This window comes from Gallus gallus, chromosome 3, assembly GCF_016699485.2.
Source record: "Gallus gallus isolate bGalGal1 chromosome 3, bGalGal1.mat.broiler.GRCg7b, whole genome shotgun sequence".
In the NCBI taxonomy this organism is placed as follows: Eukaryota; Metazoa; Chordata; class Aves; order Galliformes; family Phasianidae; genus Gallus; species Gallus gallus.
The window spans coordinates 28,299,443-28,326,738 of record NC_052534.1 but is presented as its reverse complement, the minus strand read 5'-3'; the positions used below and the strand labels follow the sequence as shown (position 1 = coordinate 28,326,738).

The window sequence follows — 27,296 nt, the reverse complement described above, 5'->3', positions numbered from 1 at the left end:
TGGTTGGACTGGATGATCCTGTGGGTCTTTCCCAACCTTAGCGATTCTATGATTCTATGATTCTATGAAAAACAGTAGCATTTCATCCTTTTTGCCCTGTGACATCCGCAAGTGTTTTAATTACTTGGACACATGTAGAACAGTATGCCTAGGAAATCCTGCTATTACTTTCTGGAGTTTTCCAAAGATGTCATGCTATTTCAGAGCATATCACAGTGATTTTTTTTCTTACAGTACCTTGAAAGCAAATTCAGTCACTTAGAATTCAATGGATTAATCTTTTATGAAAACTAATTAACATTTTGCCACCTGACTGAGCAAGTCAATTCTATTAGGGCACCTTCACCTTTGGTCGCAAGATAGAAGAAGAAATTAAATGGTGTTCTGCAGTATGCTCATGTGAGAAAAACATAAATAATGAAACTGCTGGCACTAAGACTATATGTATAGCATGTATATCACCATCAGCATATATATTGCTGTGGCATTATAGATTTTACTTAAAAAAATCCCTCAAGGCAAATCTTATAATATTTTTATGCCATTTATTGGATGGAGCCACTTGCTTTATTTAATAGATGCTTTTAGGTAGAGCATTCATAACTGAAGTTTCTTCTTCTGTTTGTCTTTCTTACACAAACTGTGCTCCTAGGCAGAGACCATCTTCCCACACTTTGCCTTAATAGGCCTTAGAGTTCAGCATTTGAACTGTAGTTGTCAATGGGGTAATAACTTTCATAATATCCTTTGGCATCTCTTGCAAGTAATAAAACTGGGAAGTGTCCAACTTTCAAGTCATAATAATGTGCTTTGAAACCGAATAGATCTTACTTCCTATCAGTTACAGAATGGCATATAATTATGGTAGTAATTATGTCAGTTTTCCAGGTGAACAGAGTGAGGTTCGAGCTGTGACATTCAGAGCCACATTGTAGGTCTGAAGAGGTTCCAGGAAGAGAAAGCACCCCTATTCAAATACTTTATGGACTGTGTACTTCAACATATAAAGCAACTCCAAATTTCAGTTTTTTGGGGGTTTAAGTCAACTTCTAGAAAAAAATATTTCTTTTCTGGAGACAACAATTCACAACGTTGACAAAAATGTCACTGCCATTTTAAGCATTTTTGACAGTTCTTTTCATCTGTGTTTTCTACTCATCTTTAGCCTAATGCAGTTCTTCTTGGCAGAGTTTCCTCCTATCTTTTTGTAAATTAAACTTGAAAATATCAAGGCTGTGCTGAGGTTGAGCACAATGAAAGACTGTGAGGGAAGCTGTTAATGGAAAGTAATTTGGGGAGAAAAGATTTGCTAACTAGGAAAAACATAAAAGGGAAAAGAGAAAAATCTCATTTTAGTCAAACCCCTTTCTCTGGCCTTGATTTGAATCCAGCCAAATGTTATAGAACCTTAATAGATAATCGATATCTGCACTATTCTCCCTCAGTACTTATCCATTTTATTATTCTATGTCCTGAAACCTAAATCTGAAATTCAAAGACATAGTGAATGATTTGAAGATATTGGGGACTGATTATTGCTGGGGGAAAAGTGGGATTAATCAGGGATATGTATACATTATTGTAGAATCAGTATGCCTTTTCCTCAAGGGTTAGCATTTATAAAAGTAAAGTAAAATAGTGCATGTTAGAAATGAAAACAGAAACTCTCCAAATATTGGGTCTCAACCAGAAACTTCTGAAATCATTCTAAGTAGCTTCCTGTGAATCCTGTAAACATTGATTGCTCTTTGTATTGCTTTCCCAGTGGAAACATAAGCGTTACGATGTATATGATGCAGGAACTTCTGTGAAACATGCATGCACTTTTACAAAAGCTTAGTGGTATGTGGCAGGGTTGTGGACCGTGTTTCCTGCTTACTTTAGACTTTTACTGCATAAGGCTTGTTTAAGTGTAGAATGGAATTCACAAATAAAACTTCTTACTTCTTCTCTAGTATCCTCCGTGCAAAGTCTTTCACTGACTCTGGACTGCAGGATAAAGACCTGAAAGTCTTGACTTGGACAGTCTCACTTCTGCAAGGGAAAAAGAATCAGGTCTTCTGTTTGTGGCATTTGCTCATTCTGTTTAAGGCTGATAGGACTCCCCTCAGCAACTAGCATTGGGTAGAGAGGTAGCAATAAAACAGTAAAGTAACTCATTTCTACAACCTGTTCTGTTATCCCTTTAGAAAAGACTATAGCAAGTCAGAAAAGTACATTTCCATTCTTCATAAATTCTACGTTATCAGAAATATTTTCATTTTCAGAAAGACAAAAAAGCCAAAAATTTAAATATGCTCGTCAAAATCAAATTATGAAGTTTGGTGTTATTTTTTTCAGAAATGCTGCAACTTGATGTTCCTAAAAAGGCAAAATAGAAGTGAGATCTCCTTCTGCAGATTCTTGAGATCTACTGATTCAAAGTGGGGATATTTCTGTCCAATTCCATGGTGCTCCAACACCATAATAAAGGGACAGATGGCTGTTGTACTTGCAGGATAATTAATTCCCCAAGCTACAGTGATCGTACAGCCAGGACCACAAGAGGCCACTAGCCCTAGGCCACTGGAAGCTGACAAATGCAATTTTTTTCTTCGAAGTTCTTTCTGGATGATGGCCTCTGGGGGACCAGGAGCCCATCCCGGACTTTCAGGCTCTAAAGAATATGAAAATAATACTGGAAAGAATAAACTCCCTTCACTGCTGATTAAGGCAAGTTCCCTGAGATAAAAATGTGGGTAGCGAGTCTGGGAGACAAATAGCCTGAAATTTAAGAGTCCTTGGGGATCTGGGCTGTAAGGCTGTCCTTCAGGCAGGACCTGAGCAGCTGGGTGGGTGAGCCAAGAGAAGAGACAGAGAACCACTGAAGTTTTCTTTGCAGACTTGTTTGAACTGGCACATTTCTGAAAAACATTTCACTTTCAACAGACTGGAATTCTCAGACAGAAGTCAATTTTTTGGAAATATTTCTGACAGTTACTGGTCAAATCATCATGGAATTCCAGGATACTCAGCATGTTGCTTTGCAAGAGTAGTTTATGCATCTTGTGTGAATTGGTACGACCTGTTTTGTTTGAACTTGTTACACTTCAGATCCTCTGGGTACTATTTGTGCCTCCTTGTGGCTGTTCCACCACATGCTGTTTTTTACAAGACTTTGTACTCCAACAATAACTCACACGTGCCTCCTTTGGGGATTTATGACCCATTTCACACCTCTGACCACAGAGCTGTTTGAAGGAGTTCATGTTTTTAACAGTTCTCCCCAGATAGCAAGCAGTTCTTCCAATAGCTGGTGCACACAGAAAAAAAGGAGAATATATTGCTCGAAGCTGAGCCAGGGCCAGCAGAGGGAGAAATATTAAAGCAGTTAGAGAGAAAGTGAAATTTTGCTTTCCAAATGAAGATTGACACATTCACATTGCTGTTCACTTAAAACAAAATGTAAAATTGAATTAACTCAGCCTTAGGTAAACTAGATGTTTTATGCCTCATTTCAAAACCAATCTCTGGAATAAGATGCTATTCTTTGCCAACCCTAAAATATACATCACCTTAGTGCCAGAAAGGGTAAACATGCTCTTTTTTGAGCTTCCTTTTGTTTTTACTAAAAAAAAAAAAAAAAGCCTGGGGTGACCTACAGTTCAAGTTCTCTTCCCTTTCTTAACTATTTCTGAAGCTTCCATTCTGAAGTGAAACACCAAAGGTTTCCCCCTCTTTTTAGGACACGAGAGAGCAAGGAAGAAAAATATCTTCACATAAGACCTCTGAAAATAATGAATTCTCCCACCTGATCCATCATGCTGGGAAGTACAAATAGATTTTGGCTGTGTTTTACAGAGCTCCCAAATGTGTGACTTTTCCAGCTTTTTGCAGAAGATGCCATATTTCTTGCTTTTCTCGGGAAGCAGGTTCAGTGTGATACAATAACTCCTAGGTGCTCTGCTTGAATTCAATGTCTGTTTGGCCTTTTATTTTTCTCTTTTCTAAATAAACTTCAGTAAATTGTTCCTATTAGAACCTGAATGCTTGTTCTGCATTTGGCAGTTAAAAAATATTTACAAAATGCAAAGGTCTCAGTTTAAATTGTTAATGTGATTTAATGCTACTTTAATTCAGGAAGAAGGTGGTCTGGAATTGATCTCATCTCTCGGTAGCTTAGATGCTGCATGGCTCATCTCTGGACATTTTGACAGCTCCTCTTGAGTCAATCCTGAAGCTTCCTGTTTGGAAACAGAAACTTTGATACAAATTGCTTTTAGAAAGCAAACAATGTCCAATGATTTATAAAAGACTTCATCTGTGTTTCAAATGTGAACAAAGATGTACTCAGAAATCTGAAATTTTGTTGAATGTGAAATCTCAACTACAGCTCAGTCAGAGAGTGGAGAATCTCTTTGCTCCAAAGAACCACTCAAACAAGTTTTACATAGCGAATGAATGTCCTTTACCATGATGAAAAAGGCAGGCATAGTAGGCATAGTTAGCAAGGAACATAATAAAAGGATTTAACTTAAAAAAAAAAAAAAAAAAAAAAGCATCTCTCTCTTTTTCATTCCCTGAAATGAAGAGAGCCAATAAGGAAACAATAGCTCACCATGACTGCTTTTGTAACATCCATAAGATGATTTCAGAGATCTTTATAAAACTGCATATGTATCACTTGAAACCATCTTCAAGCATAGTGTGTGCTACTCTATACATTCTATGCTAAATTAGCAAACATTAAATATCACTGAATAGCATCAGTTTCAGTGAAATTATTTAACGGTGCTATTTCACCTGTGAATTATTTAAAAAATACAGCACTTACTTATTCTATTGCAATAAAATATTTTTGAAAACCCTGAAAAAAATGGATTCCTGGGAAAGGAATTCATTTTTTAAGTGATTTGATCAGCTATTCCATTTACATTTGTTTTCTACTTGAAAAAGCAGGTAGCTGAGAAGGACTACTTATGAATACTTATCTTAATAATTAAATAAACATTATAGAACTTCTGGAGGAGTTAAGATCTGATACTGAGAGTGGTATTCATCCAGTGTAAGAACAAAATCATAGCATGGGGTATATGCAAAGAATATAATCGGACAGTAATTTCAAATCATCACTATGTTCAAGAAAGTAGCTATCTCCTCAAGGATAATGCACAAACAGAAAGAGGAAAAATGAGTTGAAAATGCATTATTCAAATCACTCGGCTACTTCGGTCTTTGAGTTTTTAGACAGTGCTATTCGTAAGCGTTTTTGACTACAATTTGCAATTCTGAGCTATACGCATGAATATATTTTTATCACTTTCTCATCAGGAATAGATTATGTTCTCCTAGTCTGTTTTGCATTGTTCTATTTTTTCCTTTTTTTTTTTCCTCTTCTCTTCTCTTCTCTTCTCTTCTCTTCTCTTCTCTTCTCTTCTCTTCTCTTCTCTTCTCTTCTCTTCTCTTCTCTTCTCTTCTCTTCTCTTCTCTTCTCTTCTCTTCTCTTCTCTTTTTCTTTTTCTTTTTGCAATATTTTTTGAGATAACTGGAGATCTATGTTGAGAAGCTAATTTGGTATTTTGGTTTATATAGTGTAGTCGTTTATATTTCTTTTAGACTTGAGCTCCACATTCATCAGGTGGCAGCTTAATTTACTATACCCCTTGTATACATATTACTTGCATACCTTACTCTGGATGTTGCTAGTTCCACTGTGACACCACAGAAGCCAGAGCTAGACTTATTAGGTCCTCATGTGGGACTTCAGGCTCTCTTCTCTGTTACCATGGCATGATGGATGACCAAATCCATTAGATGGAATGTAAGCCAATGGGCATGTCTTTAAATAGCGTCTAAGAGTCAGAAACAGTAAGAGCAATCATTTCCAAGTACCTTGTGCCAGACTTCAGGGAATCTATGAGGAAGATGAAAAGATTTTAAACGCTTTGAAGTAAATGCTGAGATGATGAACCTAAGAGCATTTATAGTATGACAGTGCTCTTAGTATAGTGAATATTGTTGTTTGGGAAAATTAGGAGAATGCATTTGAAAGAAAAGATAGCTATATGTAGGAGGCATATTATATGCAAACAGAATCTTTGTTGCTGGCTCCAGAAGTTTCCTCAGGACATATTCCTCTGAGCCATTCATCATCTGTATTTCCAGAGCAACATATGTGCTGCCCAGCAAAAGTGAAAAGAAATCGCCCACATCTTAATATGTGAAAGTGTATTGAAATAAATACTAAGTGCGAGTCAGGACTCAGATATAATAAAAAAAAAAGGATCTACAGGTTGAAACATGGGCAGAAAATGGCATGCAAACTAAATTATCTGGAGAATAATGTTTTAAATCTGTGCTATTCAAGTGAAGACAGATAAATGAAAAAGAAGTAAGGCTGAAAGAATCCTGGGGTGACTGCAGAAAACAAATTAAATTAGTTTGTAATGAAACACAGTGGTATTAAGAGTCAATGTACTTGGAGGAAAAGGGAGAAGGAGAAGGTAAGCTGAATTTGTAGATCAGTTATTGTCTGTTTGCTGACTGGATAGCACCTGTGGAACAGTAAGCCCCACCTTGTTTTCAATTCTAAACTTAGGAATATCAGAAAAAAAATCAGTAGAAAAATGAAGACATTTAATCACTTCATATCTGTCAGTCCTCTTCTGCTTTATTCACTCTTAACCTATGCTTTGGTTAAAGTTTTCCTTTTCGCAGATAACCAGGCAGACTGATGTTAAGTATTTAGCAAGCCAGAACCCACAGGTTTTTTGCTTGGTGGTAAGGATGTTCTTAAACAGCAATTTCCTTATTGTTCACTGGTTCACTGCTAATGGTGTGTGTAAGCCTTTGGCCACTGGGACTTTGCTCTGGAAGCTGTAATACTGCAAGCCATTCCAGACTCCTCCACAAGGGAATTGTTGCCAGGGGAGGAGCCCGGGGCTTGCCACTGCTCCCACATCTCTTGCCTTGCCTGCAGGAAGACCACCTTCCCTGGCAGAGAGAGTAATGTACAGTAGCTCTGTGGGCCTGCACAAAGTAATCACCACTTTTCTTTATTGTTAGAGGCTTCTCAGATGTTAAATATTTGTGAAGTATTCTGAGGCTTTCAGGTGTCAATCTTTGTACTAAATGGTGACAAATGTTCTTTGCTTGTGATGTGCCATATACTCCTCTGTTGCCTGCTACATTGCCTCCAGAGTTCTGTGATTAGACTGCTCTGACTGCTTCAGGTTATCCAAAATGTGGTGGGGTGGAGGGTTCAATGCTGGGACAGAATGATGTCATATAAAAGAAGGTGCAAGAGAAAGCCATTGGCATTACGATTAAAAATGTCATACAAGTAGCCCTGGGAGACAGGTACACCACGGCATGTCAAGATAATTACAGCGGATAGTGCCTGCTGATGTTGCCATTATTGTTTATAAGGACACTGTCCACTTGTGTTCATGTTTATGTCTCTCAGGTTTGTTTCAGCTTTCAAGTCCTTCCTAAAAATTACCATTGAAGTCCGGAAAGGAAAATTCACACTTGCATACACACATGTGCACACAAGATAAAATCTGGCAGATCCTGATATAAGGAGTGTCAGCTCTTAGCTATCAGTTTCCTGGTTATTTTGTCAGCTGTTATAAGACATTAAGAAAATTTTAAAAAGTGAACTTCTAATCTCTGCTTATGTGTGCCTCTGTCGTTCATGCTTGTACAAATAGGTTTTGGATTGAAAAGCAACACATTACTTATGTCAGTGATAAATGAAGAGAGAAAGATCTTTTGTAGAATAAGGATGCCAAGTAAGTTTACTTCCTAAAATATCAGGTATGTGTGACTGGCAAGAAAAAAGGCATCAGATTGTATGTGGACATTCTCCCCTTCCCTGGGTCATTTAGATGATGGAACTATTCATTCTAAGGAAGGTTGACACTTGCAAAGCATGTTAATATGTCTTAAGTTAAAAGATATCAGAAACTAGAAGCAAAGTTTATGTCAGTTGAAGTGTACCCTTCGTTATAGATACGGGAGTTATAAGCTAACTGGCTCTGACCAAAGTTTATTGAACTCTATGTCATTATTCCAGTTGATCACAGAGTGGTGGGCAAGCCTGCTGTCAGCTTTGTAACACAGAAACTGACTTTTACAGAAGCAGTGATGATGTGACTCGGGAGCAGGCATAACTTTCATTAGATAAGCTGGTGGCAAAGCTGAGGATGGAATACAAGTTTCTTGACTTGCAGAATTACTGTGTGTACTCTGTAATGTGTTCACTATAAGGTCTCTGCAGGGGGAATACAAACAAGGGTTTGGTTGCCAAAGCAGTTGTTTCTTCCAGTGGACAACATAGGAGTAATAGCCCAAGGTGATCTATCTCGGTCTGTAATAAGACCTTAAGTCACATCAAGAAATTACAGTGCTTCTCCAAGAACATCGAGTTGAGCAGATTTGTATTTTCACAAAGAAGGAAGCAGCTGTTTTGTATTCTCTCACTGCTTCAGGGAGGACAGTAAGTTAACTGTCTTTCTAATTAACAGATGAAATGGCCAGCACTGAAGTTTTTTGGTGAGCAGTCTGCAGAGGTCCATCTGTGTTGATCAAGAATCATGTATTTATTATGACTGCATCTGTGTTGCTGCAAATGGGCTTCACAGGTTCCACATTCTGACAAAGGGGTTCAGTGGGCACAATCCATTACATTTGCCAAAAAATGACTTCTGATTAATCACTGATTTAGTCCTGGGATTAAAAAGTGCTAAACAATGCTTTAGGAGCAGAGCACCTAATTCTGTTCTTAAGTTCTACAAATACCATGTATTCTACCTTGTGGAAGTTGGAATGTAAAATTCCTGCGAGGGATTTGCCTGAGAAGAAGAACAAACATTTCCAAAATGAGCAAAAAATTGAAGGAATTGACAGTAATGGAGCACTCTAAGGAGTGCTGCCCCTTAAAATGGGCATGGTTACATCTGAATATTCAGAGCAAGATCTGTGAGCCTGTTAGCATGAATGCATCGGTAGAGCTTACTTGTTTGTTTAGTAAATTCAGTGTATGTGATTTTGTTTACTTCCAAAGAATGACCCAGTGAATTATAGAAGTCTGATATTATCTCATGTAATGGATTTACTTTTCTATGTCAGCTGGTGAAGATTTAGGTCTTTGATGAGAGATTTTGAATTGCATTGATAAGCTTAGTGTCCCTTGCGTAGGTATCGTATGCACTCTAATGAAAGTGTGATGAGCAGGAACAACACTGACCTTTCTTACTTATTCCTTGCCATATAATGTTGTTCAGAGTTTTGTTTCAAAACTATTTGGTGACTCATTTCTGAGGTTGCTATTTCATTTCAAACTGGCTTAGACAGCTTACATCTGAGCTGTGGGATGCAGGAGTACTTCCCAGCTCTTGGCTTCAGGGGCCTCTTCTTCACACATATCCTTTGGAAAAGAAAATAGGCTGTGTGGGCAGAAAGACTACAAGAACACTCTAGCAAATCTCCTGGTCTACATGGTCAGAGAACAATCTGTATATAGAATTTCATGATGTAATTGGCCCTGTATTTTAGTATGCTCTGAAGAGTCTTTTGGGTTTGCTTTGACATGGCAAACAATGTGATTTTCAAAGAGGTTGCAGTTTTCAGTCACCCAAAATTCAATTTCAGACGTCTCAATAAAGAATTCAATAATAAGTGAAGTTTCATGTCATTTTATAATAACTCCATAGGTCAGCTGATAGTTTGATCTGAAATGCAAATTGTAGTGTAACAGGAAATCCATTTTGGGGTTTCCATGTTGTCTTAACAATTGGAAAGGGGCTAATCACAGAATGAATCACAGAAAGGCCTGGGTTGGAAGGGACCTCAAGGATCATGAAGCTCCAACCCCCCCACCACAGGCAGGGCCACAATACATCCAAAGATTTGGTAATAGTTTAAGTACAAGATACATTACTAATAAGGGATAAAGACAGTGAATACTCTGAGGAGAATGGAGGTAGGAAGATGAGAAAGAGAGTTCAGTCCTTTTTATTTTCATTTTCATTTATCTAGAGTGATCTGATTTCTCTGAATGATCTGAAAGAAAATTGCCTTAAATCACTGCATTTCACACTGCTGGCTCTGGAGCTTTTTATCCCTGGGGTTTGGGATCACTCAGATCTCAAACTATCCAAAACATTTAGTCAAAGTACTTTTTAAAAAATATCTCCTTAAATCAGAGAGCTGAGGAGAATTAATATCTATCTTCCATTGCACAGTATTAACCCGAAAAGCTATTCACATATGGCAAGGCAGAGACAAGTCTAATGGAACTCCAAATATTTTGATGGATTTAATAATATTGCTAGCAGGTGAGAGTATGGTACAAGACTCATAGGCAGCCCAGGTCCCAAATAAAGCTTTCTGTTAAATAGTTTTGTCCTGTCTTTTACTTTGGCCTCCAGTACAAACTTAAAAACTTCTAGACTTTAAAGAAGAAACCGTAAGTTAGAAAGTAAAATTCCAGCCCAAAATATATCTCCAAATATTTTACTCTGGAAGGAGAGTCAATATTGATGGTTGAAAGTGTTTCATTGATTTTAGTGTGGAAAGCCAAACAGAGTTCAGGTAGGGATGGAAAGATTAGTAACACATTGATTAAATGCTTCAGTGGCCAGCAGTGGTTGAAGTTTACACTTTTATCTGTTCTGAGCTGTTTCATTTCAGAAGAAGTAGAAAATCAAAATAATTGGTGCAAACCACCCTTTAAGTTTATGGGTTGAATTACAAGTCTTATGAGAGTAATCTGCATAATGTTCTGACCTTGTGTTTCTTTTGCTGTTTTCATATTATTTACTTAGACCCTACTTTCATCACTGTAGAAATCTTTACTGTATCTTTCAATATATGAATCAATTACACTGCTCTAAATGGACAGTCACTTATTTTCCCTCAGTTTTGAAGGAGGTGATTATTATACTTTCAGAGGATAAAAACAATTCCTAGTCTTCCATTTATATCTAAATTTTCCATCATGTTAATCACGATGTCTTGAAAAAATATGCTCTAAGTTATGAGCTTAGTGCAAGGGAATTTGGCATTGATAAAGGATACATAACTTATGTCTTTATTTCTTTCTCCAAGAAATGTACAGAGTGAGCAATTTCATGGCAGATATTTTTATACATTTCGCTGAAGCATTTCTGATTTGAATGCGAAGACTTTGAGCTTTCTTAGTATATTGGCATTAAAAGAACATGTGAAAGAAAAACACTATTCTTGACATAGACAGAGAGGGACAATGTCTTAGGGAGATAACAGCAGGTAAAGTGTGGAAACTATGAGGTCATAGAATAACCAATATCCTACTCTATATCCATGTGCTGTGCTCTGGATCCTTGTGCTCTATTCTATTTCTTAGACCAGTGTTTAACTACATGGTGCAGAGTACTCCAGTTCTGGAACACTGAATGCTTTAAGGTTGATAGCACTGCTCTCTCATCACATAGACTACTTGCCTCCTTTATTACCTTTGAGTACCATTTACTTGAAGACCTTTGAAAATGCTGATAATGCTATCAGTCTGCAGTGACTGTTATTAGCTGTTCAGTTGCATGTAGGGAAGAAATCCATGGAACAAAATAGATCTGTGCCTATTTTCTCATTTGCTGTGCTCAGAATACTGGCAACCTGTATAAATATAACTTCTAATTGCAATGTTGATCTTGCTTTGTTTGTTTGATAACCATTGAGTTGATAACCTGTATCCTGACAGATGCTTTTGAGATTTTATTTTCTTAAACAAATATCCAACTCTTTGGAGAATGAATGGCTAGAAGTCTGAGAAGTAAGTCCTCTGTAGTGATATAACTATCTCCCTTTCTTTCAAGTAATTTGAAGATATCATGCATTACAGGTTGAGGGAAAATGCAAAAAAAGTGAATGTTAGTTGCTGGATTGCAGTGCCATTTGATTTGGCAGACCTTGGCATTTGGAACAGTGACAGGAAATTATCAAAAACTCTGAGTATGGGGAAAAGTGGGATTGTAATTTCTCTCCTAAAGCAGCTGTCAAAATAAGAACCAGTAGTAGTGAATGGTAAGCTATGGTATCAGGTGCTGCCTCTGTGATTTTGGATTACCAGTTCTCAAAAAAATATTATTACCTATATAACAGATTGATAAAGAATAAAGCTATCCCCTATGTCATCTTGTTTAGGTTATGGAATTACTATTAATTATGACAGAAAAATTAGAGGAACCAATACACCAGTTTTTCACCAGTTATTTATATTATCAGCTGATTTTTCTCTATCCTGTTCTCCTTGACTAGCAGATAGAGGAGATTAGACAGTCATTTGCTGTATCATGGAGATGACTCTGTAGGTTTTTTGAGGCAGGGACGACCAGACCCATCTGACACTGGCACTCTACAGGTCCTGATGACATGGTATAATCTTAGAGTCTAGGGGAAGGAGATTTTTATAACTACCTGAAATACTTTACAGTACTGTAAGGTAAGTGATTAATTTACTACTGAAAGGTTAAATATTGCTGAAAAGTCAGCAAGGGGATAGACTTAGTAATTTACCGTAAATATTTTAGTCTCCATCTGCTCCACCTATTATGATGCCTGAGTGCTTCACAATTTTTAATGTGCAATCTTCATGTCTAATCTTCCAGGACATATAACATTATATGATAATATTCATTTTACAAAAGAGAGTTGGGGCTTGGGACAATTAAAAATCCTGCATAAAATCACAGTGAAATTTAATGATTAAGAGGAAGATTTGTTCCTGGTGTTCACAGAGTTAGGCTAATTATTAGGATATTTGTGTATATAAAATAAAAAGGAATGGCAACTTGAATTGGCTATTCCAAAGGTATTCAGCATTTTCTCATCTAATGATTGGAGGTTATTATGTCATTTTGGACTTTTTCACTAAGCCCTTATATGTAGATTAAAAGAGTGGAATTACAGTTTCTAGTCTCCCAGTTATATATGATGTCCTTGTGGGCTCCAGACTCTATCCTAAAACTGAGCGAAAGTCTGCTTATCCACAGACTTTGCAAATTCAGTGCACTCATACTAGATCTTCTGCAGAGCAGATTTCAAGGACTGATCAAACAAGAACTGCTTGTAGAGCCTAATGAAAAATTTGGGCCTGCACAGTGGATTCATATTCTTGGAGGTTATTACATTGTTTTGTAGAAAGATCTCTTGAATACTGACTGACTCTTGAGCCTGAAGTAAAAACAACCCAGAGAGAAAGCATTTCCTTCTGGAAAGAGCTGAATGGTAAGGAGAAAGGAAGGAAGGAAGGAGGCACTCATACAATAATACAGACCAGACCTTGCAGAAGTTTACAAAGTAGTTAGTTTAGCTGACTCTTTAGGATAAGCAAGCTGAAGATAATACTTGCCATGTTAGTCATCACAGCTTTCAATGAAACTGTTAAGCATGACCCAAGAGATGTGGGACAGCTACGCTAGGTAAAGAACTGGCTGGATGGCTGGGCCCAGAGAGTGGTGGTGAATGGAGTTAAATCTAGCTAACCACTGGTCATGAGTGGTGTTCCCCAGGGGTTGGTGTTGAGACCTGTCCACTTTAATATTTTTATTGATGACCTGGATGAGGGGATTGAGTGCACCCTCAGTAGGTTTGCAGATGACATCAAGTTGGGAGGAAGTGTCAATCTGCCTGGGGATAGAAAGGTCCTGCAGAGGGATCTGGACAGGCTGGATTGCTAGGCTGAGGCCACCGTCATGAAATTCAACAAGACTAAGCACTGGGTCTTGCACTTTGGCTACAACAACTTCAGGGAATGCTACAGGCTTCGGACAGAATATCTGAAAGACTATGTGGAAGAAATGGACCTGGGCGTGTTGGTTGATGCTTGGCTGAATGTGAGCCAGCAATGTGCCCAGGTGGCCAAGAAGGCCAATGGCATACTGTCTTGTATCAGAAATGGCATTGCCAGCAGGAGCAGGGAAATGATCATCCCTCTGTTCACAGCAGTAGTGAGGCCACATCTCAAGTACTGTGTTCAGTTCTGGGCCCCTCGCTATAAGGAAAGACATAGAGGCCCTGGAGTGTGTTCAGAAAAGGGCAACAAAGCTAGTGAGGGTTCTGAAGCACAATCCTTATGAGGAGCATTTGAGGGAAATCGGATTTTTTAGTCTGGAGAAGGGGAGGCTTAGGGAAGATGTTATTGCCCTCTATAACTACCCAAAAGGTACAATAAATCTCCCTACTTTGCTTTTCCAGAATGGACTTATGTTTTTAGCAATGTCCTTAAAGAGAGAAAATTAACTCAGATTCGGTTATTTTCAGTTTGTAAAGTGAAATACAGAACTGGCTGGTTTTGGTGATATATTGCACTTTCGATGATGCTATGTGTTATAATTCACTAATACTCAGAGATGCAACCTTCCAGCATCCATGTCTTGTAGATCTGTATCTATCTGTATCTTCTATATCTATCTGACAGACAGGAAAAAAAAAAAAAAAAAACCAACAAAACAAAAACAAAACCATGGAGTAAATAAGAGACTTATCTAAAATCATAGAGTGAAAGTAGTATGCAATGAACAATCTTGCTTATTTATACCCTTGTTTTTAACATTTTGACTTTGGTTTACCTTGTGTTTAGTATTCTTGAGTTAGTTCTCAGGTGTTTCTCTATGTTATTTTTTAAATGTTTGTTAAATGTTTGTGTATTTGTCTATTTTTGGAATTTCAGCACTGCAAAGTACTTTTTTTTTTTTCTTTTAATCTCAGCAGATTCAGACTTTTTCAAGAAATACTCTGCAATTTGGAGAACTAGATTTTGAATGTAGGGGAATTTGAAACTTCCAGTCAGTATGAGCCTATTCATCAGCCTATTGGTGATATCTGGTACTTGCAAGGACAACATGGGCCCAGTTGACATAATGTGAAGGGAATGACATGTGTTGTGTTCCCATTATCCACAGGGATGAGACCTAGTGTGAAAGAGTCCATAAGAGGGTTTATTTCAAAAGAAAGCCAGGAGTGAGAACCAACAGACAGTCAGTAAGGATGACTGGGACAGTTTGGGCCCACATGAAAATTCAGTAGTTTAGACTAGTCTAGGCTTTAGACGAGTTAAATCTTGTGCTTCGATGTTGCTGATCTGAATTTTTTGCAAGTGAGTGTCCTGGAAGCTATTCATAATTGGTGAAATACTGAAAGATTTGTTATGTTCCCATTGAATTTTGGATCTTAACATCTTTAAGGAGGTGGTAAATTATTAACTAATTTACATACACAAATGCCTCTTTGCTAGGACACAAACAGGGTTTTTTTAGGCATCATTAACTTATAAATGAAAGCACAGAACTCACAAAATGCCTAGAAATGTTAAGATTGATACAGGCAAAGGAGAAACTGATAAGTAATGCCAGACATGAGAGGTGCTCTGAGCAAAAGAGATTTCAATGCATAATTTATGGGCAGAAGAATGAAAAGAGAGGCTCAAAAAGCTATGGCTGACTTTCTGTTAAAAACTTTGGAACTATACACCCCATCAGTTTATGAAAAAACTGTACCAACCTAACCACCTTCTGTAAAATGCTGCCAGCTTTTATCATTTTGGCTCATGTATTTGGCTTAGAGACAGGAACAGTTGGAGCAAAGCAAAAGGAAAAACCCCAAAGTACTCTCTTCTTCACTTTGCTCACAGGCACTGAGCTTTAATTAGCTTCATCATCTTCTTATTAAAATCAAACTCTTCTAATGGGGCTCCCCCTCTTCCCTAGTCTTTTTATTCATGCTGAATTGATAGCAAAGAACTTCTCTCTTTGAAGCTGAAGTTGTCTGGATATCTCTCAATGTGTTCACAGCATCTTTCAGATTAAGATCGTCTCTGAGAAAGCCAATACTATGGTCCTATCAGAGAAAAAAGTGAAGTCTTAAAATCTATCTTGATTGGCAGTGCTATTCTTCAACTTGAAATGATCTTCTTTTTGATTATATGGGAACACTATTGGCAGTATCATTGGGGAAAAAAAATAGTGTTTTGGGAGTGCAAATTGCTCCAGAGACAAAAACAAACCAGAAGTTTATCAATACTGTGTTCTGCAAAGGAAAGCACCATTCTTTCCAGACTGTGTTGGTGATCTGCTCACAGTGACCTTCGGGTAATTTGTGCTATTGTTCCATACTTAATTGCTTAAATTGAGGTCATGTGAAAGAGACTCTCAGCTATTCATATCTGTACTCCAACATGTGAGCAAAAACTGACATTAAAGGGCCGTTGATTATTTGCACAGGGATTTCTACTGACAGTGTAAGCCCTGTTATTTCAAACTGGCCTACAAGCTACCAGTCATCCTTTACAGTGATGGATTCAGTGGATATACATATTACTATGTCACGAGGCAACATAGAAAGAAGCTAGTCACATTTGGTTTCTTATTTACTGCCTGGAATTTATTCTTTCAATTCCCTCTGTTACTTCTTAGTTCTGTTCTCTTCTTAGCTGCAAGCATACATTGTTTGTCCCCCTCCCATGTACCCTCATCTTACATTCTTAGTCTTTATCTAGGAAAAGCCACATTTCAGCTCTAAAATGAGCCTTTAATCCCAGCCAGAGGTTCTGATGAGGCTGTACATTTTGCTAACTTCCACACGTACCTATATGAAAGTTAGTTGGTCTCTGTCTGGGATTAACACATAATGTTAGGATTGAAAAGGAAACCCTCACCTTTCCTGGGAGATACTTTCTCTAGGATACCTCACGTCTGATTGTGTCCTCACAATGCTAATCTGATAAATTATGACCTTTAAAAATTAGCTTTGCAATAATTCTATGCTGGATAAGAATTAAAATGAGAAAAGGCTGGTCTGTTATTAAGGCTGTCAGTGTAAAAGAAAATAAGCCATAGGAAGGAGGACTGTAGAAAGCATGGACTTGGGCTGAAAACCTCTGACATACTCTTATGTGGAAACGTATTTGGGTAGCTGCAGAGGACCATGTCCTGTGCATTTTTTCTATTCCAAATTTGTCAACTGAAACACAGAAAAATGTTTAGAGAACTGCCAACCACTACTCTGCCTTTTAAAGCCAGGTGCCTTCATTATCTCATCCAAGTTTTTCAACATCATTGACTCTCAGGACATCTGTGAGTATTCAGCACTTCAGAAAATTATCACACCATTTATGTTTGCGTTCATTCTCCCCACACAAATCTGTACCTGCAGTATTTTGAAGTACTGTGTACTATCCAACTGTTAAGAATCAATGTGTCAGTTCCAGTCACACTGTGATCCCTAGTGAACATGGGAGGTGCTGTGAAGCTCATGTCTTACTTGAATATAAATATCTCACGCTTAAGAATGATTCCATATGTTTTGATGCTGCCTGACCCACTTGCTCCCAGAAACATCTCAACTGGCTGACTTTATTTCCATATTTACTAGCAACATTCTTAAGCCATTTTCCTTTTTAACCCAGTGTGCTCTGGTATTCTTTACAGATTTTTGAATAGATGTGTTTTTTTCCTTTTGTACCATCACAATCCAATATGAAAACAGTGATCATGTCTCCCATTTTTAATAACAGTGATTTTGCCACATTATAAATTAATATTTCAGGTTTGTAGGAATTTTAACAGGGTAGAACAACATATATTGCACTTTAAGTAGAAGTAGTAATGAAGACTGAACACTTTTCTAGAGTGAACCACATTTCAAGAATTTTAGTAGCTATAAACTAAGATTAGATCTTATTAGTTTAGTTTATTGTACATCATTAAAATCATGTGCATTTGAAAATTCTGAAAAAACTTTACAGGACCAAAGACTGTCAGGTAAAGATTGAGTGAATACTTGTTAAATAATCTAAATAGAATCTGAAGTTTATACAGAGCTTATACAGAGAGAAACTTATTCTTGATGGTAGCCTACAGGGTTTTGGCATACTATGGAAACACAATACTTACATACACATTGCATTCTATAGGAGTTCTCGTTAAAGGATTATATATCATCCAGTACACACAACTGGGGAATAATTTCTATCTGTATAGAAGACAAGTCAGTGGTGCATTAATTCATAAGGCAAAAACTCCACATTTTCCATTTGTTTTTCTGCAATTTTTTGTTCTGCCTCAATTCCTTTTACACTGAGGATGTCATAAAGGTTGTTCAGACTGTGGAGCAGAGACTGTGTGGAATGGAGATAGTGGTTGTATGAATGTAAACAACAAGCTTAGAATCACAATAGACAATATTGTGACAATAGGTTATTTGAATCTAACTATTTGGATCTCCTATAATTAAATGAGTGCACAGTCTTCACAAAAATAGAAACTGTATTTTGAAGGAAATTCCAGTTCTGCAATGATACAGTGGTATTTCCTTGATTTGTTTAAAACTGAATTTTTGTGTATTACAATATAGAAGAAGAAAAAAAAAAGCCAGAAGGGAACCAAATTAGAACGTCAAAATGAAACATCCTATTTTGTTATGAAATTACTTCAAAATGCCTTCTACAGAAATAATTCAATCAAAATCAACATATTCTAGTACAGACAAGATAGCTTTTTAGTAATGAATTACTACTGAACTGTTTCTGATTAGCAATGCTGTGTTTTTGCTTCAGTTACAAGAAGAGCATGAAAGGTGATTTAGTGCAATTTCACTCTTGTATAGCACAATATATGTGTATATATAAATATATATATAGTAGTTTATTCTTTAAGCTATGGGTTCTGGAAATTAAGAGAGCGGTTCTGTCTTTCAGGTTCTGTCTCTAACTTCCTTAAGTCATTGGGTTGAATTTGTTAATGTTTGCAAAGCAAATTGAGCCATCATGCAAAAATCAAATTCTAAATGCTAAGTATTATATTTGGAAAACCTGAGTCAAAGTTAGAGCTGCATTTAAAGGAGAATGGAGATAGAATAAGCAAAGCCAAGAACAAAATTTTGAGAAAAAATCCACCATTTATTTTTAAGATAACTGGAAGAAATTGAAATAAACTGCAGGATTAAGTAGTTGCTATAAAGAATTATATTTGTGCTGTGAACGCTTTTTATTTCTTCTCTTTTTCGAACAGTAAAAAATTATCGTGTTTTTTTAGCAGTCTTTTATAATAATCCCTTACCTTGTGAACTCACTGGAAAGTGCAGAACACACCACAGGACTGAAGCTCGTGCAGAAACATCCAATGAAATGACAGTTGTTTCAGATAGATTCTCTATTCACTGTGGTCTGAGACTCACCCAGGGACTATCCTTTGGTTCTTTGATCTGTTATATCTATGTAACAGTGCCACAAATACGGCCTCCTGAGAATTACCATATTCAGGCTGACCCTAACTCTTGGTTTGGCAAATGATGAGAGGTTGTGGTGGTTTCATTGAAATTTAATTTCTTCTACCCCTAAGCTAGTCAAGAAAGGGAGATTCCCATTGCAGGAATTTAGTTTCTGGTTTAGGGATCAACTGGAGTAGTCTATGAGTAGAGACTCACAGAATTTACATTCCTGAATACCTCTTTATCAGTTCTTGTCAGTTATACATAAAATGCCTTTGTGTTGTGTTGGATTGTAGGCTCTAGGAATCTTGTAAAGTATGGATATGGAACTCAGTCTATTGCTATACCGTAAGTGAAGATGCCATTGCATACTGGGAAGGACTTTCCAGTTCTTTTTAACCTGACTCTCAAGAAGTGTACAACAACCCTGCCTCCTGGAACAGCCAGCTCTGAAACTCTTAACAGCCAGGCAGTCAAATCATTTCATTTATGTCTGCATCATTTAGCACCTAGGTGTGTTTTAAGTTTGACAATGCAATTTGAAGTTCCTTTATAGGGCTGACTGCTTCTTAATTAACAAAATAAATGTTCTAGAGTCACGTGGCAAACAATTTATTTTTTTTTAAGTGTGGAAGTGTGCATGTATTACTGAAAGTAATTCACTCTTTGGATTTGGCACAAAATGAGCTGGTTTGATTTGTTTCTATTGCCATATGTACGCTAAGGGGAAAGAATAAAATAGAAAAAAAGGAACATACTGTGTCTGTGATGGGAGAATGTATCTAAATAAGAGACAGACCTCTAATTTGATCAGAGTTGGCATTACTCCGAGTGGATGTTATCTCAAAAATTGGAAGTTGTCATAGCTTTCTTCTTGTTACATTATCAAAAAGAAAAGGGAAAAAAAAAAAAAAAAAGAACAGAAAAGAAGGGAGAAAACAACAACAAATATATTTTCACAATCTAAATGCAAATTTATTCTCTTATTTGTTTGTGGGTTGTGTTTTTTGTTTTGTTTTGTTTTGTTTTCACTCAAGGACTGCCAAAATATAGTTGCCTAGGTAATGGTAGTTCAATTAAAATTTTAAATCCACATACATGCTGTAGAAACACACAAGCTGTAACAAGATACTTTATCTAGAAGTCTCTTCACTCAGTTTGATGACATTCTCTCTCATCAATTTCAACCTTTCCAGATGTTTTTGCTTTTCTTTCACTTAACAAGTGAGAAGTACTTACTGTGTATTCCAGTTTGGATTCCAGTTATTGTTTGTAATTTTCTCTTTCGAGACAATAAAACATCCCAAATGTACTTTCTGAGGTTTCTTATGCTGAAAATAAATAATGCCAAGCTCATATGGAAAATCCATTCTGATTTTGTTTACCAAAATATACATAAAGTGCACAAAGGCTTTGTGCAAGTACACAAGCTGTACTTTGGAATTGTGTTCAGATTCTAAAGAGTACTCCAAAAGGAGCGGTCTGGAGAATGTAGATGTACAAATAAGAGTATTAGTGTCAAGGAGGTTGCCTTGTTTGTCTGTTGAAGGAGGGCAGTCCGTGAGCTTTGGCAACAGAGTTAAGATTAAGTTCTATAGCTTCAGAAGTCACCTAAGATGTGAAGGAATACAGGTTTTTTTGCATGTACTTTCTATCAATTTCAGTGTAGTCTGGAGCAGACCAGAATGGAGAGCTGAGAGTGTAGGTGACTTCTATTAACTATAGGGCTTCACTTCTTCACTGAAATACTTAGCTTATTCAAACATTATTTGTTTAGTTGAATTTATAGTAAAGGCACACCCATGTATAATTTCACCCAGTGCAGCAGGTTTAAATCATATCTTTGTAATAGAGGGTTAGAACACAAATAAAAGTAGCAACCTAAATTCCAATATATCTTTATGACAATTAAATAAGAAAAAAAAAAAAATGAATACCTCTTTCTTTCAAGCCATTGATGTACTTCCCATTTCCATATTTCTTAGGCTGATTTCAAGAAAGATTCAATACATTTATCACTGAAAGAGTACAGGGCCTTAAGAAGGAGGGAGGTGTGTGACCTATTACAAAAACTCACTGACAAAACGATCAGTTTGCAACTAGTTATATTCAAATGGAAACAGAACTCAAGACAAGGCTATTTCAAGTGCATGGGAAGAGTGTGGTTTGTGAATGATGTTAACACATAGTTGTCAGTACGTGAATTCATTTTCTTGTGTCCCAACCTTATCTTTGGTCACCACAATGGCCATTCACATAGCTTCAACCTAAACTGAAATCATTTCCCAGAAATCGGTTTCCTAGAAGTCTCACGTATCAGCAAACTACACAAGAAAGATTCAAAAAGCAAGTGAGCATAAAGGAAATGGTAGAGTTCTAGAAAGGAAGGTGTCTTTTGGCTGGATTTGTTGCCGATAACAGCAGTCTGAAATACAATGATTTTCATCTTTGTCTTTCTGTCTTTGTTTTATCTTAAGAGACAAGAAACTGTGAAGAATATGACATCCTAGGAAAATGATGATGCGTAACTACTCAATGGGAAAAAACAGGTAGGGTTTACACAAGTTTCTTTTTCATATGCAAATCAATCTAATAAACTCCATAAGCTTAACCTTCATTAGCTTTCATGATTTCAGACACTGCTTCTAATGCTGCTCTGCCAATGCCCCTCAGTCCCTCATTGTCCTGTGACTAGCTTATCTGTTGCTTACATTCACCGGTGCTGGAAACAGCCTTGCTAGTGACCCTTAGGAACAGTACAGCAATGGTTTTGTAGATCCATCTGTAGGCACAAAAATCTGTGTTGTTCCAGTCCCTCACTTTCACTAGGACAATGTTTGGTATGAAACTTTGATTATATTTCCAGAAAGGACTTTGGGCTATTTCAACAGATATTGGTTATGCAACACCTTTTCCACTTACCACCATCATCAAATTAATGGTTTGATAAACTTTGGAAAGCTAGAGTCTTGGTTTGTTGATTATTTCCCCTATTAGACAGCTCTGCCAGATATTTTCCTGAACTAGAAAGAAGAGCCCCATCACTCAAGCTCAAACCCTCTCTTTTTTACTAAAGCCAAATACTAAGTTTTCTGACCTCTAGGATAACTTGTTTGAAAAGCTTCGGATCACATCTCTTCTCCATAATGCATCTCTTGAACATGTAACAGTTCAGTTACAGCATGTTCTTTATCTGGTCTTTTCACTTGATGCTCTGCCAGATACCTATTTGTGGTAACTATGCCACAGCATCTATAATCTGGCAATACATTGACTAGTAAAATGAACTCCTCAATTGTTTTCAGAACTACAGCAGTAGCTACACAGCTGGCTGGCTGAATATACCTCATTCAGCTGTTGTAGAATGTATGCATGTATTGCAAACATGTAATGTCTGGGCTGCAGCTTGGCTAACAGAACACCACACACATTCAAATAACGTTTTTATGCAGTATCTCCAATCTGCTATTGATTTCCAAGACAAAGCAGCTAGCCAAATCAGATAAGAGCAATTTGCCAGCTGTTGTTGAGCGATAAATATTAGTCCCCCAATGCCATGTTTCTTGGTATGCTTCCCCGGAAAAAGCTGGCAACATTTTCATCATGAGAATAGTTCTAAATCCCCTGCAATGGTTAGACTTTCCATGGGGTATTCAGCACCTGCAAACAACAGTTAAGCAGCCCATCCAGAGAGTGTGCCCGGAGACTACCCAAACAGGGGGAAGAGCTATATCAGCTATTTCCTTTAGGTGAGGAATTTGCTTGGCTTGTTAGCCTATGTTAGCATAGATGAGAGAAAATATCTTAGGTAGAAATGAGAAGGAAAACTCAGTGCTAAATGAGAATCAAGGCTTATTTATTCTTCATGACATGAACCAGTGATTTAAACAGTACTCTAGGCATGAAACTTGAATTATGATGCTAGAGGTGTGACAGCAGATTTATAATTTTTTATCAATCATTTAAAAAATGCTGCACAGTGTCTGATGAAGGTCTTTGGAAAATTTGCTTTTAATTTATTATAGTTCACAGTTTGATTCAGGGGAATGCTGTAATACATGGACACATTTTCTCTCATCATCTTTTTTTTTTTTTTTCCATCTGAATTCCACCTTACAAGGTTAAATAATCTGAGCAAACTGCCTGCATAAACATTGTTTCTTGTATGCATGCTATATCACTACCTGTCTTTATGTTCCTCACTTGTAAATTTATACCTACAAAAAGTGATTAGTTGCAACCCAGCTCCCTACCACATGAGAGTACAATATTTTTACAGAACTCTGAGGAAGGAAGGAGATGTGGCCACAGGAAACAGGACATGACTGAGGGAACATCAACCAGTTATAGGCCTCCTATTAGTCCTGTCCTGGTGCTATGGAAAATGTAGGAACTTAGACATACTTCTAAAACATATCCTCTTTTCTCAAGTCTCTGTCTTCCCACAGTTGCCTCTCACAATAACCATAATGTTCATCATCTTTCTTCATATTATTGAATTGTTTAACATGTCAAGTGGCAAGATTGGTTTATGGTTATTAGATACTTTGATATAATATACGCAGCTGTACAGTACTTGCTGAAAAGATGAGAAGAATAAAAGAGGGACAGTGGAACATAACATCAAGTGAGCTGATGAGTTAGGAAGTTGTTCTCTCAGCTGTAACCTAATTAAAAGCAACAGTTTACCACTTTCTACTTATACACAAGAGAAAATCTGACTTACATGCTATCACAGCATTTACAGTTTGTTAAAAAACTTCTGGAGCTTGAACAAAAAACAAATACCTCTCAAAAGAACTCTTAAAAAGAGAGCTGTCCCAAATTATCCTGACTAGGAAGAAAGCAGCAGCACAATAAGCAGGACATCTGTTTTAGAGATCATTTTGTTTGTCAACTCCTGGCATTGTAGGTTGTTAATCATGTAATGACGAAAACAGGGATAATGTTTGTTACCACAGAGTAGTCGTGCTTCTCAAGGTACGTCGGTGTCAGTAGGGTTTTCAGAAGTAGATCATCATTTTCCACTGAAACTACAAGAGATGTATGGGAGTGCTTTTACAAATATTGCAATTGTGGTCACCAAAATATTGTTTTGAAATATGACTATTGCTCTGTAGAAGTATCAAGAAACTGTCTTCCAGTTGAAAACACAGTACTATTTGAATCAATATCTCATGTAAAGGAATTTGATTATCTTAAAGTCTACTTCCCATGCCAGACTCAGATCTGATACAGGGATATCTGAAAAATACAATGACACTGACTAAGTTATGGTTCATCACAAGGGCAAAGTAGATTTTGCTGTCGTTTGAGCAGTGAGACAGATCAGAGCATTACTTAGTCTATCTTCTACTACCACTGTGTTTCCTATGGTTTGAGAGTTTCTCTCATAGGTATCAGATCTGAGCTGTGTACGAGTCCCAGCAAATGTCATATGTTACCAAGGTACATATATTTGTAGGATTTCAGCTTTGCTTTGTCTTCTTCAGAATGTGTATATAATGCTACCAATAGGAAAACATTTGGGTAGCAATCTAGGTCTTCTCTGGCTGTGGTCAGAATATAGCAAGTTTGATGGACCAGAGACAATTTTCTGCTGCCCAGTTCAAGGTATGACCTCCTGGATCTGTGTGAAAGTCCATTATGGTAGAGCCCAGATCTCGTCATTCAAGTGTCTGTCTTACTGACTGGATAAAATCAGCAAGTGGCTTTGAAGCAACTGGCTAAACCTAAATCCATCCAAAGGGCTGCTAGAGACAGGAAGGAAGGCAGTATTTTAATCATGTTGCCACATTTGTTTGCACCAACAGTCTCTGTTCCCACAGGTCAAACTGGATCATAGCCTGAGAGTGTGTCTGGATTCCCTTCATTCTTGATATATATTTCAAAGCCAGAAGGATATTTTTCCATCCATGACTGGGAAAGGGACCCAATAAATCACTCTCTGGCCATTTTTCTTACTATTAACTAATTATTTATTGGAAAGCATACATGCATCAGAATATTCCAAATTGTCCAGAATAAACTAGACTTCTCCTGGAACTTGATCACTCAATGTGATTATATTTGCTGAGCACTTTGTGTATAACATTGGCTCTACATGCAAGTTAAGACAGTGGGTCCTCATCTTGGCATGGTAGTGAAACTACATAGAAGACCAGCTTTCAAATCTGTACTTATGTTTGAAAAGGGAATTACTGGGTCAAATTCTATAGCATATATTATTGCAGGGAATTTGGTCAATAATCATGATTGTCTTTTCTGGACATAATGTGCAATTCAGTAGTTTTTGGTTTTCAATTTTGCATACGTTTTATGTTTCATAATACTATTTTGTACTCTATAGTACTATTATGTCATTTAAAATACATAAATATCTTGTCATGCATATGCTGAAATAAACAATGGGAAGGTAGTCCCTTGCCCAATCAAACATAATACTATTTCTAATAAGCTATTTTAGAGTCCCTTTAACAGAAGAGCTGTTTATGTTTTATTTCTGATTTGCCTGTGCTTGTGTTTTTATTTGACTGAAACTGCCATGAATATGGAGGAATATGTTGCAGAGAATTTCACGCTGAAAAATTATTGCAAGATTAGAAAAGGTCTATCAGTCTCTAAATCTAATATGTGCAGCCAGACTGAATTCTGTAGAATAATCTTTTTCTCATTATATGTACTATTTTAATGAATTAGATTTATAAGGGGCATTGACTTGGACTTTACTGGCAGTAAATTGCTTAAAAGAGTCAGACCTTTGAGCTATAGAAATCACATATTGTAGTTAATTAAGGCACATTACTAAGACTTTTATTAATCAGAAATGATAGTATCACCCTTGCAGCATCTTGCTGAATATTTATATATTAGTGTTTCAGCTCATAATGAATCAACCTTCCAAATAAATCTAACCTAAGATAAAATAGATGAATGTTAACGTCTACTGCTTTCTTTTAACCAATCTGCCTCTTTAGAAATGTAGTATAAAGAAAAATGAAAACAGATCTTGAAATGTATGACCCAAAGTAGCTCCACGTAAGTAACTTCTTATAACATCCTAGTCTCAGCTCCATGAAGTTCATCTATAGATAAGTGAGCCCAATGATCACAAAGTGCAAAGAACAGTGTCATTAGCCTGATATGAGAAGGATCTTCTCTAAAATGGTTGCTTTATTGTATTCAGAAAATGGGTTCTTCAGTAGGCAAGTACTAGAATAACTGTAAAGGAATCCTTTATTTCCAGGGTTCTGGACTGCTCTGAGTTTTTTTTTTTTTTTCTGAAGCCCATATACAAACTTGTAAAAACTTTTTACAGAATATTACATGTTCTGTAGTACTTGTCCAATTGGAGTGGGGTTTTTTTTCCTTTTTTTTTTTTTTTTGATGCTTTCAAAAAATTGGAAAATAATGGCAAAATTGAGAGAATCATATTACATCTGTAAAAAAGTGAGTAATTATGTCAATTTGATACTTTTTTTTTTTTTTGTCTAACAAAGAAGTTAAATGTAGTGTGTCCAAATTAGAAATAGACAAATTCTTAATCAGATGGACTCTTAATGTTCAGACTGGAATCTTCTGTGCTATCATTTCTGCTCATGACCCAAGAGACAAAATGTGAAATGTCATTCAGAATTTGCCAACAATCTAAGATAGCTGATTCAGATTGAGTGGTAGTCCAAATGGAGGGGGATCATACATGGAAACACTGAAATCTTCACAGACTTTTTCACTCTAGGAAGATGAAACCTAGAATCCTAAGGCAGACTATTTCAGGTACTTGAAGCATAGTTATACTTAAACCTTTATCTGTGGAAAGAACAGGGTAAGCGTACCACATACAGAATTGGAGACAGCCTCTGACTTAGTGAGCTTCAAATTTTAAATACCGAGTGTTCTTAAATGTTAGACGAGGATTTGTCTGATGTTTATTGTGCTTTCTACTCTGAAAATAATTATTTATTTTTTAGCCAGAAAACTTCTTTTCTGGTATTTTTCTACTGAGGCACTGAACAAACATGAATTGCCTTTTGTAAGAAAGTTTCTTCTTATGTTTGTCTAACCTCAGT

At 36.8% G+C, this 27,296-nt stretch overlaps 1 long non-coding RNA gene across 1 annotated transcript in view; it reads left to right on the top strand.

Moving 5' to 3' along the window:
* Positions 1–27,296, top strand: part of LOC121110312 — a 118,080-nt gene that overhangs the window by 53,169 nt on the left and 37,615 nt on the right. The window contains exon 3 of the long non-coding RNA XR_005858244.2: positions 21,705–21,776. This is a non-coding gene — a long non-coding RNA (uncharacterized LOC121110312). The remainder of the gene's footprint in view (positions 1–21,704; positions 21,777–27,296) is intronic.